The sequence below is a fragment of the Triticum dicoccoides genome, chromosome 4B (assembly GCF_002162155.2).
Source record: "Triticum dicoccoides isolate Atlit2015 ecotype Zavitan chromosome 4B, WEW_v2.0, whole genome shotgun sequence".
Classification (NCBI taxonomy): Eukaryota; Viridiplantae; Streptophyta; class Magnoliopsida; order Poales; family Poaceae; genus Triticum; species Triticum dicoccoides.
Genome location: NC_041387.1, coordinates 452,655,765 through 452,664,907, shown reverse-complemented (window position 1 = coordinate 452,664,907; position 9,143 = coordinate 452,655,765).

Here is a 9,143-nt window from a genome sequence, read left to right as displayed (position 1 = left end):
CGAATCATTTTTTTTGCCCAGACGCACTTCCTTGCATGAGAAGGTGTAGCTGGTGGGTCCCAGCTGTCAGCCTCTCCACGTACAGTCCACGTCCGATGGAAGTCGTTCCTTGACCATGTTGACCACGCTGCGTCGAGAGCACCACGGCGGTGGACAACGGCGAGGCCTAGGAAGGGGACGACGCGGAGCCGGGGAAGACGCGGCAGTGGATGCACACGCAGAGAGGAGTCCGAGGGTTCACTGGTTCGGCTGCGCTACCGTCGCCGCAGAATAACAGGGGGTGTGGGTGAGTGGAGGGATGGACTGGCCAACGGTAGGAGTAGTAGGGGCCGGTGAGGCCTCCGCGACAGCACATCCGGCCACGGGATGCAGGAGCAGGCGGCACGACCGGTGCTGCTTTGGGCGACTGGAGCAAGAAGACTAGAGATTGAAGAAGCACGACGGCCATTGGATGGACTTCGTACGGTCACTACAGCTAGAATCGTTTATATTGACTAAGTTGACAAAGCCCTTGGTACGACAACTTAGTAGGCCCACAGGTCAGCTTCTGAAATCGTACGCCCCAGATGTCAGGGGGAGGAATCATTTTTTGGGCGGGTGCAGCTAGAATATCTGAGATTGAAGAAGAAGCACGGCATCTGTTGGATGGACATCCAACAGCCAGTGCTGCTAGAACCGTGTGTTGACTATAAGTTGACAAAGCCTTGCATACGCGTCAACACTGTTTCTTTAGGGGACGCGTCAACTTAGTAAGGCCAAAAGTGTGTGGCACAGAACTTATAGCCCATTTGAGATTTGTAAGAATGTGTAGCCCATTTTTGAATTCTAATGGAATTTACTATAGCCCATTTACAGTTGGTTAAAAGTACAACCCATTTCAACCAACCGTTCAAAACAGAATTCAATAAAATTTCCCACATTTTGATGGGATCCGAAATATTTTATCCCGAAATTTCTAGTCAGATTAAATACAATTTCAATATAAATTTATATTACATAAAAATCCAACAAAACATTGCGCTCGCAACAATTAATGAAATTAAAATTTTCAATATCCAAAAATAATATTTTATAAAGTAATCACGTGTTTGGTGCATTTTTTTATAGTTACTGCCCAGTTTTTATAATTACATCCCATTTATTATTTCTTAAAGCCCATTTTCTTGTTAAGCCTAATGCATCCCTCCTAGGAAAGATTTGCAGCCCAGCGGGGCGGAGAATAACAACTTGACCTTGCCTGGGTATTCCTAAAAAAAATTATAGCTGGGCTAGCCATTTTCAACTTGAAAAAAATTAATATCTCGGCTGGATATCTAGCCTAGGATAGATGGGCCACAGCCCGCCCAGTTAATACCTGCAGTGATGTTTTCGTTGTTGTTCAAAAGAGAAAAATTAATATCTGGGCTAAACATCGAAAAACTCTGCAGTGCTCACACGTCAAAAACACAAATACTACTCGAGTTGCTTGGTCCCAGCTGGCGGCCGCTTCTTGTGCAATTCTCTTGTTTATTGACTACTCCCTCCTTTCCGGTTTATAGTGCTCAATTCAAAAATCTCACCAATCAAGGTAGATGGCGAGTGGTGGAATACTTTTTGTAGTTTTGCAAAAGCACCTAATTAATGCTCTTGTTATCCTCAAAAAATTATGTTTATCAATGCATTAATTGCAATGCATGCATGCATAAAGTACATGCATTGGTCAATTTTCTCTTAATAATTGCATGCAATGATTTAATGCACCTTGGAATCTGAACATGTGATGGAAAACAACCAAAGTGAGCCTTATAAAATGGAAAAACTAAAATTTTGAGATAAGCCCTATAAACCGGAAAGGAGGGAGTACATAGGTTGATAATGGTGTGGGACCGTGATGTCAGGAAACCAGGAGGAAGCAAAATAAATTATAGTTATATATATATATAATAAGGAGGCACCGTACGTGAGGCTATGGACCTGGTGGGTCCCCATTGTCATCCTCTCCAAGTAAAGTCATCTCCTCGCCCACGCGCGCTTTCCGCCCGAAACAGTCAGCGCCGCCCGCCCCGCTTCCCGGTGCAGGCGATTGCTCTGCCTTCAAACGACACAAGTGCCGTCCGTCCGTCCATCTGCCGCCCACATTAATGATACACGGTTGCCGAGGCGGCAACTCCGGCGCCACACGTCCGTCCCTCCGCCCACCCACCATGGCTATATAAACTGTTGCGCCGGCCATAGCCACAGTCATCTGCATCTGTTCCCTTTCTCCTGTCCACACCACTAGTGCCCACCATGGCTTCCTCGCGCTCCAGCGCTCTTCGGGATGGGCGGACGACGGACCACAAGGAGATGGCAGCCATTGTTGCCGACCGGCTGGCCGGCAGGCAGCTGGAGGACGACGACGTCCCAATGGAGAACATGGTACTCGACGATCCGGCGCCAACCCCCTCCTCCGCGCCATCCTCGCCGGTGCATTGCACCATGGCCATCGGCGAGGCCCGTGCCCAATATATGGACAGGGTGAGGCAGATGCGTGAGGAGCAGTTCCGGAAGGCGCAGGCCGATGCCGCCTACGACCACCATCTCCTCCAGGAGCACCTGTAGGCGGAGGAGCAGATCGCTGCGGAGCGGGCGGAGCAGGAGGCGTTGCTCGACTCGTACCGCTCCGCCCGCAAGGGCCGCCTCGAGCACTGGCGATACCGCATGCGGGTGGAGGAGGCTGCAGCCGCCTACAAAGAGGCTAGCAAAGAGGGCGATGAAGTGGGCGAGGCGCTGTTTGGCGAGACCGAGGACGAGGCAGAGGACAATGCCGGCTCCGATGAGTCCCCGCTCCACTGGCGTCGATGAAGCCCTGCTCCGTCGAGGCCCCGCGGCGCCAACAACGAGGCAGAGGACACCGCCGGCTCCGCTGAGGCCCCGCTCCGCCAACAACGAGGCAGAGGACATCGCCGGCTCAGCCGAGGCCCCACCCTGCCGGCAACATGGGGAAGGATTTCCACCGCTCCGCTGAGGCTCCGCCCGCCTGCAACGAGATAGAGGACATTGCCGGCTCCGCTGAGGCCCCGCCCCGCTGCCAACGAGGCCGCGCCACACAGAAAACGAGGAAGAGTAGAACACGGTAGGTCGCCACCGCTCGGGTCCAAGTGAGGCCACCGCTGCTACCCTCCGGTTGAAGCGAAGCTAGGCGGGTTGACCATTGACGGCCGGTTAGCTTCTTGGCGGTGACGTTGAGTCGGAGAGCTGCGCTGGAGAAGAACGCTGCTTCTACTTAACTTCTAGTGCAGTTGGCTGAGTGACATGTGGGCCCAATAGGCCACATGTCAGTTACACAACTGCACATGCAGTTAAGTCACTGAAGCTTCTGTTTGGCTCAGCGGGACACAGGTGGGTAGCTTCGGTTAATTAATTATACCTCCAATGCACCCCTTTTTAGTTGAAGAATGTATGAAATGTAATGAAATCTGACATGTTTATATGAAATCTGACCATGTATGAATGAATTTATTTCGATTAGTTCGAATTCCTGTATCACTGGCATTGGATGAACATGCAAAACAATACGTACTAGCATTATTCCCAGGGTGATCACCTCGTTTGCAGCAATTTCACATGTACTCCCTCCGGTCCTTTCTAGTCTACATACAACTTTTGTCTGCAGTCAAAGTATCTCTACTTTGACCAATCTTATACAAAAAAGTATGCACTTTCACAATGTGCAAAGTAAAAAGGAACAGAAGGAGTACAAAGAGTTTGAGTAGCTTTTTAGCGTTTCTGTACATTGCAATCAAACACACAGGCCTGGCAATTCAAAGAGAACATTCAAAACAATCGATGATTATGCATCTCAGCGACTCACATGTCAGAGGCAATATTTACTTCACAACTAAAGAATAAAGAAAAAATAGATTGACACTGCTGATAGAAAAGGGTGTCCCATTCGAAAATATCAAACGCATGTCTTGCTAAAATCAATGAGCAAAATTTGACAAGGTTGTCCCATTCCAAAATATCAAATGCCTACGATTGTGGAATGGGCAGGGTTTGCCATCAGTTCGGACATTGACATGGCACCTCATGCTAAATACACCAGCTATTCTTTTTGTGTAGTTCCACAAAATCAACCAAATTCGCGCGTAGCTTGTATGATTTCGCCCTTATATGTTGCAACGCCTAGAACTTATCGCCACCTCCTTTCCTGTGGTGGAAATGAATGATTCAATGTATTCACAAATTTTTTGTGCAGTTCCCATTGAAATCAAGCTGAGCACCCCTGTTTGCACAAATACAAAAAAGTGATTAGTATAAAGCAAATTGTACTATGAATTGACAGTTTCAACAGGCACATACATGGTCCATGTAGAGCACACTTTTAGAAAAATGGAACTCACCAGAAAGAATCCTAGAACATTATACTCGCGCATCACAGCAAAAAAATGGAGATTTATCAGTCCTTCTGAGCTGAAGTTAGTTTGGTCTTGTGGGGAGTAATGTAACCATCCTTCAACTGCTCCTTCTGATGAGAAGATAGACAGGGCTTCTTCATCCTGGCATAATCGGAACTAGTCACTTGATGTACTCCATATTCTTCTTCAGAGGAAGATGATCCTGTTGTGCAAAGACAAGAGGACTACTAAATGCTAGCATCCTTGTTTGCTCGAAAAAAAGGAAAGGAAATATTTAAAACAACACAGATGAAGCACTTCTCAAGGACAATACCACTTTTTCATGACAGTATCTAAACAATAGCACAACACCAATTGAGATGACAAAGCTCAATCATATGGATGAAATCAGTTGGCGAGTACCAACCTTTGTCAGGAGGCTTATTGTGTAGAGCATATAGATGAAGCACTTCTCTGGAACCATCTATTGCTATCTACGATGGTGGCCATGCTTACTATATACTCCTCGATTAGTTTAATGTTTCCAACATCTTCTTCTGCAGTTTCACTAAAATATATGGTATCTTCAAAGAAGATCCCTATTTGCACAAGTAGAGATAATTATGTATTACATTAAGAGTGGCATCAAATCAGTGGCTAAACAATTTCTCATTCCAGCCATAGCAATAAATTAAGATGCAAAACTATATCATTACTTGCGTCATCACAGTTCCAGTGCTTCATTACAGCACTGGGAGTTGATTTTTGTTTTTCTTCCGCTTGTTCTTCCCCTTCATCACTTGGTTCAATAACATACAAGCTTCGCCTTCAATGTAAGATTTGGAATGTCAATTAGGGAGCACAAGTATAGTACTAAACTTAATTCTCTGATGAAAGTGGCAAAATACAGGCCAACATTTGTGAAATATCCTTATCTTACCTCAATGGGATATTACAGTGCACATACAGATTGGAAGTCTTGTCTCCATTTGTGCAGTTCACTAAAATCAAGCAACATTATTGTACAAGTAGCACAACATATGAAAGCACACTGCAGAATCATGTGAAAGAAGGCTAGTACTGACCTCTCATGATGCGGAATTCAAACAACTCACAAGAAGAAGATCTGAACCAAATTCGCCTTAACGGATAGGAAGTAAGATCTCCTCTTGTGCAGTTCCACTAAGATCAAGGAATCAAGCAACGTTGTCGGTGTGACATTTTGGTTGAACTGCACAAAACACTCTTAAAACAAAAATGTTTTGTGCAGTGCAACAAAGGTCACAATGGCAACGAGGTGAAGTAGATAACCCTGTTTACACAGAGGTGCAAAGGAAACAATTAGTGGTCAATAACGGTGGATGACACAGGAGCAACAAAAAGAAGCATCTACCTTATCTAAATGGTAATTTCTCAAACGGTGGCATTGATTAATATTAACATAGAGATTATATTAACAATAAAATTCGTTAAACATGTAATTTGCTTTTAGTTATGGCATTGCATCAATTTTCTAGCGGCATTATTAGAGGGTGTTTGTTTACAGGGACCTTTTGGTGTAGGGACTAAAACAACTCCGTATCAGTCCCATCTAAGCCAAACAGGACGGACTTTTAGGGACTAAAAGTGGGCATTTGGGACTAAAGAAAGAAGACCCCGAGGGAGTCTTTTTGGGACTTTTTCCAACAGTTGCCCCTGCCACGCATCGCACCTTGTCTCCATTAGTTCATTACTAGGGGTAACATGGTCTTTTAGCATGTCATTTAATAACCTCTAGTCCATGTTTAGTCCCTGGAACCAAGCAGGTAGGGACTAGGGAGTTTTTAACCAAACAGGGCCTTGGATTAACAACAGCTAATGAGTTGCACGGGACAGTGGACGCACCAGCAACATGTGCATCTACCGATGTACTGTGGTCATGCACAGTCTGTTGCTACAAATAACAAACAACCAAGGAGCATATTTGTGTTGGTCCCAGTTTTGTTATCTTTAGACACCTTTTCCTATGTGAGCGCAACAAATCTAGTCCTGCTCAAACTCTATAGCCTTGTACCTTCCTTTCCTTTTTGAACTAGTACTTTCGCCCCTTCCTTTCCTCTTTGAACCACATCCTAGATTTATGCGATACAACTTTCCCCACTACTTTCCCCCATTCCTTTCCTCTTTGAACCACGTCCTAGATTCATGTTATACAACTTTCCCCTGCATTTCCTCTTTGAACCACGTCCTTCGTTCATGCTAGATACAACTTTTCCCACTCCTTTCCTCTTTGAACCACGTCCTAGATTCATGGCATACATGCAGCTCAAGCAATGCATGTGGACTAAGTAAATTATACCTTAAGGTTCTTGGGGCGTGGTTTGGTGGGCGACGGGCCAGCGGCGAAGAAGAAGGGGTCAGAGGCCCTCCCGCGCCACCACTGGGTGGAAAGTGAACAGCTACGTCGGTAGTGGATTCCCTCCCTCGCCGACGGCGACAGCGTCAAGCCTCCTTCCCTTCCCGGCGGATGGATCCTGCTGGCTCTTTGAGCAGTAGTGAGGGGAGAGAGAGGCCAACGAAGTCTTGTTTAGATCTAGAGAGGGCGAGAGAGTGTGAAGAGAGCAACTACAAGCGCTGAGGCTCCAGCGTGTATATATATACTGGAGAGAGAGTTTGAAGCGTGCAAACCCTAGAAAACATTTTGACCAGTCAAAGAATCCTCCTAGCACAAATTTTGCTCAAGTGTAGTTATCGAACCCGAGACCTCAAGTTTGATGAGCGAACAGGCTAAACAGCTACACAACCCTCCCGTTATGTTCAACGAGAGGAAAATAACCTTTTATACATTCCTACATTCGTGTGACAAGAATGTCGTGTTTTTTGTGTGTGTGAGAGTCATTGGGATTTCAATAATAATCGTGTCATGTGGCTTTGGTGGTAAGACTATCCACAGTGGTGCAGAAATAATGCAGCCTTAGTCACCTTACCTCTCTCCACGTAGTACGTTGGGTCGCACCAGTCAGCGGGTGAAACAAACGAATTAATAAGAAAAATTAAAAGCGCCAGCGGTGTATCTTACCTCACACATCTCGCTACTGCTCGGGAACACTGTCCAATTGATCCCTCTGTTCGCTCACGTACTATTTTAAGTGAATCCTTATTATAACATGCACACAAATTTTGGGCACTTGTATTCAACTTAAGTCAGTGTGCCACCATATCTCGTATACTTACTACTCCCTCCGTCTAGGTGTAATAAGTCACGTTAGAAGGTGCAACGGGACCAAGGTGCGTGCGTGCGTGTGTGTGTGTGTGTGTGTGTGTGTGTGTGTGTGTGTGTGTGTGTGTTTAACAGCATGTGTGTGTTAGAGAGAGCAACAGATCGACCTACTCCTACAGAGAGATGGTGTGTATTGTAGGATTTTAGCCGCAAGAGTCGGTGCATCCTCTCGTTTCCGGGCGTGTCCGGTAGGGACATGCGGACAGCTGCCATGCCCGCTCCTGACCAGCCTGGCCCACCCAAAGCCCCTCCATCACCGACGCACGCTTCCCGCCAGAAACGGTCAGCGCCGCTCCAAAGAATCGGTGCCGCATTCATGCCCGGGCAGAGCGGACGAGACCTCTCACTGGCGCAAGAGTGATGGTTGCTTCATCCGTCCAACTTACTGCTGGGTCTATGTGATTGACGGCTCATTGGTCTTTATTACTGAGGTGGTAGGACTACTAGATGTCCCACGCTTTCGGCGAAAGGAGGTACTACTACTACTAGATTACAATTTTCTCCATTCTTACAGCGGAGACGTGCAAGAGCAGTGAAAACACGAAGGCTCAGTGATTACATGGCCCACCTCACACTATCACCGTGCGACACCTAACTCTTTACATAGTACTCCCTCAGTTCCTAAATATTACTAGATGAGTCCCCGCGCGTTGCCGCGGAACAGCGGTATATCTCTCTGCGCAAAATTATCGATTTCATAGAACTAAAAAAACTCTATAACCGCATGAAAAATGTGGTAGCCAAACTAAATAAACTCCCATCATCATTTAGATCATCCCACGTAAGGAAAAAAGATCAGCCACCTCCTACTGCATAATGGGATTATATTTTTCTTTTTGACATGTTAATGGGACTTAAAAGCTCACTTACATGCATGCTACCGATGCATGCTTGCATGCATAAGATACATCTCCAACGTGTCTACTTTTCCAAACACTTTTGCCCTTGTTTTGGACTCTAACTTGCATGATTTGAATGAAACTAACCCGGATTGACGCTGTTTTCAGCAGAACTACCATGATGTTGTTTTATGTGTAGAAAATAAAAGTTCTCGGAATTTCCTGAAAATCCACGGAGGCACTTTTGGAATTAATAAGAATTTCTCGGTGAAAGAAATACACCAGGGGGGCCACGACCTGTCCACGAGATAGGGGGCGCCCCCCCTATAGGGCGTGCCCCCTATCTCGTGGGCCCCCTGGACCTCCATCGACCTCAACTCCAACTCCATATATTCACGTTCGGGGAGAAAAAAATTGGAGAGAAAGTTTCATCACGTTTTAAGACACGGAGCCGCCGCCAAGCCCTAATCTCTCTCGGAAAGGCTGATCTAGAGTCCGTTCGGGGCTCCGGAGAGGGGGATTCATCGCCGTCGTCATCATCAACCATCCTCCATCACCAATTTCATGATGCTCCGTGAGTAATTCCATCGTAGGCTTGCTGGACGGTGATGGGTTGGATGAGATTTACCATGTAATCAAGTTAGTTTTGTTAGGGTTATATCCCTAGTATCCACTATGTTCTGAGAT